General features: G+C 42.6%; 1 long non-coding RNA gene across 10 annotated transcripts in view; it reads right to left on the bottom strand.

Moving 5' to 3' along the window:
• LOC147573568 (uncharacterized) overlaps nucleotides 1-10,923 on the bottom strand; it is a 39,204-nt gene that overhangs the window by 5,159 nt on the left and 23,122 nt on the right. For 7 of the 10 annotated variants that reach the window (XR_015245144.1, XR_015245150.1, XR_015245149.1 and 4 more), the window contains one exon: nucleotides 10,158-10,391. This is a non-coding gene — a long non-coding RNA (uncharacterized LOC147573568). Of the gene's footprint in view, nucleotides 1-6,713; nucleotides 6,927-10,157; nucleotides 10,392-10,923 lie in introns of those variants that run through there. The other 3 variants (XR_015245152.1, XR_015245153.1, XR_015245145.1) reach the window with 2 other exon arrangements.

Here is a 10,923-nt window from a genome sequence, read left to right as displayed (position 1 = left end):
TTCTATTCTATTCCATTGGTCTATGTGTCTGTTTTTGTGCCAATACCATGCTGTCTTGATGATGACAGCTTTGTAGTAGAGGCTAAAGTCTGGGATTGTGATGCCTCCTGCTTTGGTCTTCTTCAAAATTACTTTGGCTATTCGGGGCCTTTTGTGGTTCCATATGAATTTTAGGATTGCTTGTTCTAGTTTCGAGAAGAATGCTGGTGCAATTTTGATTGGGATTGCATTGAATGTGTAGATAGCTTTGGGTAGTATTGACATTTTGACAATATTTATTCTTCCAATCCATGAGCAGGGAATGTCTTTCCATTTCTTTAAATCTTCTTCAATTACCTTCATAAGCTTTCTATAGTTTTCAGCATACAGATCCTTTACATCTTTGGTTAGATTTATTCCTAGGTATTTTATGCTTCTTGGTGCAATTGTGAATGGGATCAGTTTCTTTATTTGTCTTTCTGTTGCTTCATTGTTAGTGTATAAGAATGCAACTGATTTCTGTACATTGATTTTGTATCCTGCAACTTTGCTGAATTCATGTATCAATTCTAGCAGACTTTTGGTGGAGTCTATCGGATTTTCCATGTATAATATCATGTCATCTGCAAAGAGCGAAAGCTTGACTTCATCTTTGCCAATTTTGACGCCTTTGATTTCCTTTTGTTGTCTGATTGCTGATGCTAGAACTTCCAGCACTATGTTAAACAACAGCGGTGAGAGTGGGCATCCCTGTCGTGTTCCTGATCTCAGGGAAAAAGCTCTCAGTTTTTCCCCGTTGAGGATGATGTTAGCTGTGGGCTTTTCATAAATGGCTTTTATGATCTTTAAGTATGTTCCTTCTATCCCGACTTTCTCAAGAGTTTTTATTAAGAAAGGGTGCTGGATTTTGTCAAAGGCCTTTTCTGCATCGATTGACAGGATCATATGGTTTTTCTCTTTTTTCTTGTTAATGTGATGTATCACGTTGATTGATTTGCGAATGTTGAACCAGCCCTGCATCCCAGGAATGAATCCCACTTGATCATGGTGAATAATTCTTTTTATATGCCATTGAATTCGATTTGCTAGTATCTTATTGAGAATTTTGGCATCCATATTCATCAGGGATATTGGCCTGTAGTTCTCTTTTTTTACTGGGTCTCTGTCTGGTTTAGGAATCAAAGTAATACTGGCTTCATAGAATGAGTCTGGAAGTTTTCCTTCCCTTTCTATTTCTTGGAATAGCTTGAGAAGGATAGGTATTATCTCTGCTTTAAACGTCTGGTAGAACTCCCCTGGGAAGCCATCTGGTCCTGGACTCTTATTTGTTGGGAGATTTTTGATAACCGATTCAATTTCTTCGCTGGTTATGGGTCTGTTCAAGCTTTCTACTTCCTCCTGATTGAGTTTTGGAAGAGTGTGGGTGTTCAGGAATTTGTCCATTTCTTCCAGGTTGTCCAATTTGTTGGCATATAATTTTTCATAGTATTCCCTGATAATTGTTTGTATCTCTGAGGGATTGGTTGTAATAATTCCATTTTAATTCATGATTTTATCTATTTGGGTCATCTCCCTTTTCTTTTTGAGAAGCCTGGCTAGAGGTTTGTCAATTTTGTTTATTTTTTCAAAAAACCAACTCTTGGTTTCGTTTATCTGCTCTACAGTTTTTTTAGATTCTATATTGTTTATTTCTGCTCTGATCTTTATTATTTCTCTTCTTCTGCTGGGTTTAGGCTGCCTTTGCTGTTCTGCTTCTATTTCCTTTAGGTGTGCTGTTAGATTTTGTATTTGGGACTTTTCTTGTTTCTTGAGATAGGCCTGGATTGCAATGTATTTTCCTCTCAGGACTGCCTTCGCTGCGTCCCAAAGCGTTTGGATTGTTGTATTTTCATTTTCGTTTGTTTCCATATATTTTTTAATTTCTTCTCTAATTGCCTGGTTGACCCACTCATTCGTTAGTAGGGTGTTCTTTAACCTCCATGCTTTTGGAGGTTTTCCAGACTTTTTTCTGTGGTTGATTTCAAGCTTCATAGCATTGTGGTCTGAAAGTATGCATGGTATGATTTCAATTCTTGTAAACTTATGAAGGGCTGTTTTGTGACCCAGTATATGATCTATCTTGGAGAATGTTCCATGTGCACTCGAGAAGAAAGTATATTCTGTTGCTTTGGGATGCAGAGTTCTAAATATATCTGTCAAGTCCATCTGATCCAATGTCTCATTCAGGGCCCTTGTTTCTTTATTGACCGTGTGTCTAGATGATCTATCCATTTCTGTAAGTGGGGTGTTAAAGTCCCCTGCAATTACCACATTCTTCTCAATAAGGCTGCTTATGTTTATGAGTAATTGTTTTATATATTTGGGCGCTCCAGTACTCGGCGCATAGACATTTATAATTGTTAGCTCTTCCTGATGGATAGACCCTGTCACTATTATATAATGTCCTTCTTCATCTCTTGTTACAGCCTTTAATTTAAAGTCTAGTTTGTCTGATATAAGGATGGCTACTCCAGCTTTCTTTTGGCTTCCAGTAGTATGATAATAGATCTCCATCCCCTCACTCTCAATCTAAAGGTGTCCTCAGGTCTAAAATGAGTCTCTTGTAGACAGCAAATAGATGGGTCTTGTTTTTTTATCCATTCTGATACCCTATGTCTTTTGGTTGGTGCATTTAATCCATTTACATTCAGTGTTATTATAGAAAGATATGGGTTTAGAGTCATTGTGATGTCTGTATGTTTTATGCTTGTAGTGATGTCTCTGGTACTTTGTCTCACAGGGTCCCCCTTAGGATCTCTTGTAGGGCTGGTTTAGTGGTGACAAATTCCTTCAGTTTTTGTTTGTTTGGGAAGACCTTTATCTCTCCTTCTATTCTAAATGACAGACTTGCTGGATAAAGGATTCTCGGCTGCATATTTTTTCTGTCTAGCACACTGAAAATCTCGTGCCAATTCTTTCTGGCCTGCCAAGTTTCAAAAGAGAGATCAGTCACGAGTCTTATAGGTCTCCCTCTATATGTGAGGGCACGTTTACCCCTTGCTGCTTTCAGAATTTTCTCTTTATCCTTGTATTTTGCCAGTTTCACTATGATATGTCGTGCAGATCGATTCAAGTTACATCTGAAGGGAGTTCTCTGTGCCTCTTGGATTTCAATGCCTTTTTCCTTCCCCAGTTCAGGGAAGTTCTCAGCTATTATTTCTTCAAGTACCCCTTCAGCACCTTTCCCTCTCTCTTCCTCCTCTGGGATACCAATTATGTGTATATTATTTCTTTTTAGTGTATCACTTAGTTCTCTAATTTTCCCCTCATACTCCTGGATTTTTTTATCTCTCTTTTTCTCAGCTTCCTCTTTTTCCATAACTTTATCTTCTAGTTCACCTATTCTCTCCTCTGCCTCTTCAATCCGAGCCGTGGTGGTTTCCATTTTGTTATGCATTTCGTTTAAAGCGTTTTTCAGCTCCTCGTGACTGTTCCTTAGTCCCTTGATCTCTGTAGCAAGAGATTCTCTGCTGTCAGCTATACTGTTTTCAAGCCCAGCGATTAATTTTATGACTATTATTCTAAATTCACTTTCTGTTATATTATTTAAATCCTTTTTGATCAGCTCATTAGCTGTTGTTATTTCCTGGAGATTCTTCTGAGGGGAATTCTTCCGCTTGGTCATTTTGGATAGTCCCTGGCGTGGTGAGGACCTGCAGGGCACTTCCCCTGTGCTGTGGTGTATAACTGGAGTTGGTGGGCGGAGCCGCAGTCCGACCTGATGTCTGCCCCCAGCCCACCGCTGGGGCCACAGTCAGACTGGTGCGTGCCTTCTCTTCCCCTCTCCTAGGGGCGGGATTCACTGTGGGGTGGGGTGGCCTGTCTGGGCTACTTGCACACTGCCAGGCTTGTGATGCTGGGGATCTGGCATCTTAGCTGGGGTGGGTAGGCAAGGTGCACAGGGGCAGGAGGGGCAGGCTTAGCTTGCTTCTCCTTAGGTGATCCACTTCAGGAGGGGCCCTGTGGCAGCAGGAGGGAGTCAGATCCGCTGCCGGAGGTTTGGCTCCGCAGAAGCGCAGAGTTGGGTGTTTGCGCGGAGCGAGCAAGTTCCCTGGCAGGAACTGGTTCTCTTTGGGATTTTGGCTGGGGGATGGGCGGGGGAGATGGCGCTGGCGAGCGCCTTTGTTCCCCACCAAACTGAGCTCTGTCGTCCGGGGGCTCAGCAGCTCTCCTTCCCTTTGTCCTCCAGCCTTCCCGCTTTCTGAGCAGAGCTGTTAACTTATGACCTCCCAGACGCTAAGTCACGCTTGCTGTCGGAACACAGTCCGTCAGGCCCCTCCGCTTTTTGCAAGCCAGACTCGGGGGCTCTGCTTGGCCGGCGAGCCGCCCCTCCGCCCCGGCTCCCTCCCGCCAGTCCGTGGAGCGCGCACCGCCTCGCCGCCCTTCCTACCCTCTTCCGTGGGCCTCTCGTCTGCGCTTGGCTCCGGCGACTCCGTTCTGCTAATCCTCTGGTGGTTTTCTGGGTTATTTAGGCAGGTGTAGGTGGAATCTAAGTGATCAGCAGGACGCGCGGTGAGCCCAGCGTCCTCCTACGCCGCCATCTTCCCTCTCTCCAGTATTGTGTTAATTAATATTTTCCAAAAGTTAGTTTTTATTCACATACATGTTTACCATTGTGTGTGCTCACCATTCTTTGTTGCGCATTAAATTGTCCTTCTGGGATCATTTTCATTTTTCCTGAGGCATATTCTTTTGAGGTTCATTTAATGATGTCTCTTGGTAGTGAACTCTTGTTTTAATTTGTAATATTTTATCATCATTCTTGGCTCATTTCCTAGATGCCCAGTTCTGGATTTTTAACCTCAACCCTTTAAATATATTATTCTGGGGGGAGCCTGGGTGACTTAGTCAGTTAAGCATCCCACTTCAGCTCAGGTCATGATCTCACAGTTGGTGAGTTTGAGCTCCTCATCGGGCTCTGTGCTGACAGTGCAGAGCCTGCTTTGGATCTTCCTTCCCCCCCTCTCTCTGCCCTTCACCTGTTTGCACACTCTCTTCCTCTCAAAAATAAACATTAAAAAAAAATAATAAAGATATGATTCTGCTAACTCCTGGCTTCTAGTTGTTGCTGTTGAGAAGTCTGCTTCCCTAAATCTTGGTATTTTGGAGCTGGACCAAGTTCCTCATGCTAAAGCTCATGCCAAAAATTAGGAAATTCCAGCTCAGAACTGCCGCTAGGTCACTGGCAGTTTGGGACTGGACTCCACACTGGATGCTCTGACTTTCAGGCCTAAGTGAGTCCAGTTTCTTAACCAAATGTGAGCAACTTTGGCCCGGAAAGGAAGGGAGTTCTCTTGTTTCCCTCATCTGTGAATTAGGTCAAAACCAGCCCCTTCCTTTGCAGCTCTGGGGGTTACATAGGTGTGGCCCAGCCCAGGGATGCCACTCAGTAGTAGGAATATAATAAAGGGAAGTGGAAGGAGGGCTAGAATTTTGAGAGTTTCCCAGACTCTATGTCACTTCTCTTCCCCAAATCCCCTGGTTTACTAGGGAAGTGGTTATAGTGAGTGTTCAACTCAAGTATGAAAACCCACCCTGATTTTATTTTTTCCCCTTCAGAATAGCCCTGAATTTCTCTTTTTCTCTGTCCAACTTTTACCTACATAACAATTCCAGGCCTTTCTGAGGCCTGGTTTTACTGTCATGGCTTCCTAGCCCAGCACCTGGATTTAGCTTCTTTCTAATCCACCTAATATGCCACTGCCTGACTTATCCTAAATGCCAAAGTCATCACACTGCTTCCTGCTTAAATACTTGCTGTCATTTTCCAGCATCTGGCTCTTGACCTGTATTTAACTGAGACTGACTTTTCCTGTTTCTGGCCCTGTAGCATTGAGTATCTGGCAGGTCGATAACTGCATTGTTCCAATTATGATGTGTGTCTTAGAAGGAAATTGGTGATCCTTGAAGACCAGGATGGTTACTTGTGTCTGTTTTGGATTTTTTTTTTTTTTTTTTTTTTTTTGAGACAGAGAGAGACAGAGCATGAACGGGGGAGGGTCAGAGAGAGGGAGACACAGAATCTGAAACAGGCTCCAGGCTCTGAGCTGTCAGCACAGAGCCCGACGCGGGGCTCAAACTCACGGACAGCGAAATCATGACCTGAGCCAAAGTCGGACGCTTAACCGACTGAGCCACCCAGGCGCCCCTTTGGCTTCTGCTTTTTAAGATCTTTTAAAGCTGTGTGTCCTTCCTTTTCAGCCTCACACATGGCAGCCATTATTTCCTCCAGCTAAAGCCTGATTTACTTAATTTAAGTTAGTGTTACATTATTTTCATTTTAGCAGAATAAAGAAAAATCTAGACTTATAGTTAAAACATTTTTCATTTAGCATGACATCTTGAAAGTTGAGTTGTAAGTTATTTTCCCAGAAGAAACCATTTTAGAACAAGCTGTTTTAGAAGAAAATGTAGGAGAATATCTTTATAACTTTGGAGGTAAAGAAGCATTAAACCACACACAAAAAGCACAATTATTATAATGACCTGCTATACTGCTATACCTGTTCCACCAAATTCCTTGGAACTCATAGAACTGGATCCCCAATATGAAAACAATGATGATGACAATACACTTATTTCCTATAACAAGTGGTAAAAAGGAATCTGAGGCTTAAAGAGATGAAGCAGTTCCACCCCCCAAGTCCTCAAATGTCCAAAGGGAAAGAGCTGGGTTTGAAACCCGCTGGGTCCACAAATACTTACTTCACCACCTTTAGCACCCTGAAGTCTTGGTCTAAACCTTGGTCATTGTGGAGGCACTGATCCTGCAGGAACCACTTGATTCCCCGCCGGGTATCCTATACTTCCTCCTTCCAGTACCCTTCAGTGGGGCTGAGGGCTCTACCCCGGGAGGGTATCCAGCATGTCTACAGGGGTCTCACCCATGTTCTGGGAAGGTTCCATTTCTGCAGGAATCATGAATATATTTAAATTGAATAAATTTAATTTATTCGGGGCACCCCTTGAATAAATCCTCTCTGCTTCTGCCCACTCTTTTGAAGAAGGCACCGTCTAGCCTTTCTCCAGAAAACTAGAAGACTAGAGCTGGGGAGGGAGAGCATGTAAAGGTAGAGAGGGATTTATCCTCCTCCCCCTAGGATGAAGGGGCACCTTCCCTGCAGCACATTGTTCCCATGCCCTGGGCTGCCTTATGCTCAGTAGCCAGCCTCCCGCAGTTCTCCCTGCTCTCTTGACACTTGCAAATTGAAATTCAGCTTGTAGAGGTGGAATTTTCTCTTTCTGTTTGAGGCTGACAAGAACAATGACTGGGAGATGGGGGATTCCTGTGGGCCTCAGACTCAGCCTAGGAATTTTCAAGTGTCCTGGAGCTGGCCTCTTCCCTTTCCCCATTTCCTACTGCATGAAGAAGAGACCTTGATCCCTACAGGAGGTAAATAACATCTGCTCCTAGGGTGTGGAGGTGCTTCCTGCCTGGAGTGAAGGGATGCAGAGGCTTGGGCTAAGCTTGAGGGTCTGGGGCCAGAAAACAATTTCTTAAAACAAACAAACAAAAGGCACCTACAATTTTTATTGCTTGTTTTGTTCCTTATTATATGACTAATCCATGTTCATGGTAGAAAAATTAGAAAATGGAGATGTGCAGAGGTGCCTGGGTGGCTCAGTCAGTTGAGCATCTGACTCTGGATTTCGGCTCATGATCTCATGGTTTGTGAGATTGAGCCCCACATCAGGATCTGTGCTGACAGTGCAGAGCCTGCTCGGGATTCTCTCTCTCCCCCTCTCTCTGACTCTCCTCTGCTTGTGCTCTTGCTCTCTCTCTCTCTCAAAATAAATAAACATTAAAAAAAAAAAAAAAGAAAGTACAGATGTACAGAATGAAGAAAATAAGAACCATCCATATAATCCCATCACCAAAGGATCCTGATCATTTATATTTGGGTGTATGTTCTTCCATTCTTATTACTAGGTGAGTCCTCCCTACCCCATTACCCCATAGCAAAAAGTGAGGAGTCTTACATGTGAGTTCTTAAAAAGTCTTTCATGGGAGAGGGTGCAGTTATCTGAAGGACTTTAAAGATAATAGGACAGTTTGGAGAAGATTCATTGACCTTAAAGGATTTCCATTCATTTGAGGCCTAAAGAGGTCTCCCTATGAAATCAGTCAAACAGGGGCGCCTGGGCGTCTCAGTCGGTTTGAGTGTTTGAGTCTTGATTTCAGCTCAGGTCATGATCCCAGGGTCGTGGGATTGAGCCCTGGGTCTGGCTCTGCACTGAGCATACAGCCTGCTTAAGATTCCCCTTCTCTCTCCTCTGCCCCTCTCCCCACCAGCCCCCCCACCCACTCTCTCTAAAAGAAGGAGGAGGAGGAGGAGGAGGAGGAAGAGAAATTAGTCAAACAAGTGGCAGAGAAACTTAGTTCAGATTTGGCAGTTATTCCTGGGAAGATGACTGTACATTTGCATAGACTGGATAGCATTGCACACAAGTATTTTAACAATTATTTAAATAGGAAATCCTATTTTGATATTGTGAAGATAAGAAATATACACCTACAGGGGTGCCTGGCTGGCTCATTTGGGGGAGCATGCAACTCTTGATCCTGGGGTCATGAGTTAGAGCCCCACATTGAGTGTAGACATTACTTAAAATATATACGTATCTACAGGATAAATAGAAAAATGTATTAATGTCACATGAATGCATGCAATGAATGCATCATTGTCAATAATGTTCAGATTCCACTTCTTATTCTACTTAGAAGAGAAAATGATGGACCCTGGAAAACTGGCTTACAAACCTCAAAAACAGCTTTGGGGGAGGTGCCTGGGTGGCTCAATTGGTTAAGTGTCTGCCTTTAGCTCAGGTCATGATCTTGTGAGTTTGAGCCCCCTGTCGGGCTCTGTGCTGACAGCTCCAAGCCTGGAGCCTGTTTCAGATTCTGTCTCCATCTCTCTGCCCCTCCCCCACTCGTGCATGCATGTGCACTCTCTCTCAAATATAAATAAACATTTAAAAATTATCAAAAAATTGCTTTGGGGATGAGAAAAACACTGCTACTTGTAGAGTTAAAAATCTTTTTTCAAAACATGAAATTGGAGAAGACCAAAATTTATATATTATTCATTCAATTTAAATATATAATTCATCTAAACTAATACATATTATAATTACATATTTCATTTCCCTAAAAATTTATACAATCAGGACAATCCCAACAAAATCTTCTTGGCTCACTGTGAAATATTACTGCATTGGAAAAAGTACCTTAGATTTAGGGTCACCTTGTGTTTGGGCATTCATGGTGTCCATATTTATATTTTTTAATTGTAGCCTCTTGTACATACTCTTAAGAAACTTACTTTTAAAAATTAATATATTTTAGATATATTGTTATGCTGATATATCAGTATCTAGATCTATATCTCTACCACCTACATAATATTTTTAAAGATCTGCATAGTAAAGCAAAGTTTGTACTAAAAATTATAAAACACTTGCCTTTTTGTTCTTATTCTTTTCCTTTTCCTTTTTTTTTTTTTTAAGCCACATACCTTGAAAATCCTTAACATTGTTAAGGTTTACCAGAGGTTTAGCTCTTGCCTAGCTCTGCAGCGTCATCTCTTAAAACTATCCCTTTCTGTTAGAAACGCACTAGTTTTCCCCAGAGGCTGCCCCCACCTCCAGACTCATCCGTGCTTTTCCTACTTGGTATGACTTCCTCTTCAGGGAATCTTCTCTGGCCCTTCAGATGGCTGCACCTGTTCTTCCCCTTTTCTAACTTTACCCCTGCTCTTTTCCTGCATGCTGGGAAGTCTAACATGTAGAGAGTATTGTTTACCCCTGTATTCACCATCACTGCTGCGTGGCCTGGCATCTAGTAGGTGCTCACTAAATGTCTGCTGCATGAATGTGAATGAAAAGTTGTGAGAAAGGAATTCCCCCAACATTTGGAAACAGGGCTGATGTTCACTACCAGGCCATTCTTTTCTCCTGTTGGACATAAACAATCTCACAGACATCATATCAGACAAGGTTTCTCTGAGACCATGACAACATGAAATAAAACAAGGTCCCTCTGTGGCCCACTGAATAACAAACATCCCCCTCTCTCAGCTGACACATGGGTTTATTTTTGTTTATATTTTAATAAAGAAAATTCACATTTGACACCAATATTAAAACTTCTTATGTCTTTAAAACTGATCATAAATGATAAACAATGTGGTTTCTATAAATATACAATTTCTTTTTTAGGAAAATGGACTTTTTGCACTTCTTGTTGATGATAATGGTAACAGCAGTTTCCATTCTCAAACGCTTACTGTTCCTATTCCTGGGCTTCATGCTTTACATGGCTTCTCTCATTCACCCCTCACAACTCTATGGTATGGATCCTACTGAAGTCTCCTCTGCAGACAAAGAGAGGGGAGAATACTCATTTATTCTGAATAATTTTGGCAGAAAGGGTGCTTTTGGTCAAAGATGTGAGGAAAGGTAGAAGAGGTGTGGAGAAGAGGGGAAGGGAAAGCATGTTGTGTGTCCCCACAGAGCTACATGGTTGGAATTTAACCTTAGAACAGAGAGGGTCAGACCCAGGAGCTTACGGACTTGATGTCACATGGACATACAGAACTGATATATGACCCAGAGCTTTGGAGAGTGCCTTGGGTGTTCCCTGGCACAGAGCCCTCTGCTGCCCCAGCATCTTGAGCACGAGTGTTGAAGGCAACAGGAGGCAATGCTTTTAGCTTGATACAGAGACAGATGAAGCAGAACATAAAAGATGTGCCCCTAAGTCCACAGGACCCAGAAATCACCCAGGACCCAGGGAGGCCTGGGGAGGAGATGGTCCTTCTCCAAAAGCTGATAGGGATGTGGGCACCCAGGAGTCTGGGTGACTGTTAAGGGAACTTCATCTGATCTTACTTTCTGGGAAGACCT

The sequence above is a fragment of the Puma concolor genome, chromosome E2 (genome assembly GCF_028749965.1).
Source record: "Puma concolor isolate L17-30 chromosome E2, mPumCon1.1.hap2, whole genome shotgun sequence".
NCBI lineage: Eukaryota > Metazoa > Chordata > Mammalia > Carnivora > Felidae > Puma > Puma concolor.
This window is presented reverse-complemented; position numbering and strand designations above follow the sequence as displayed.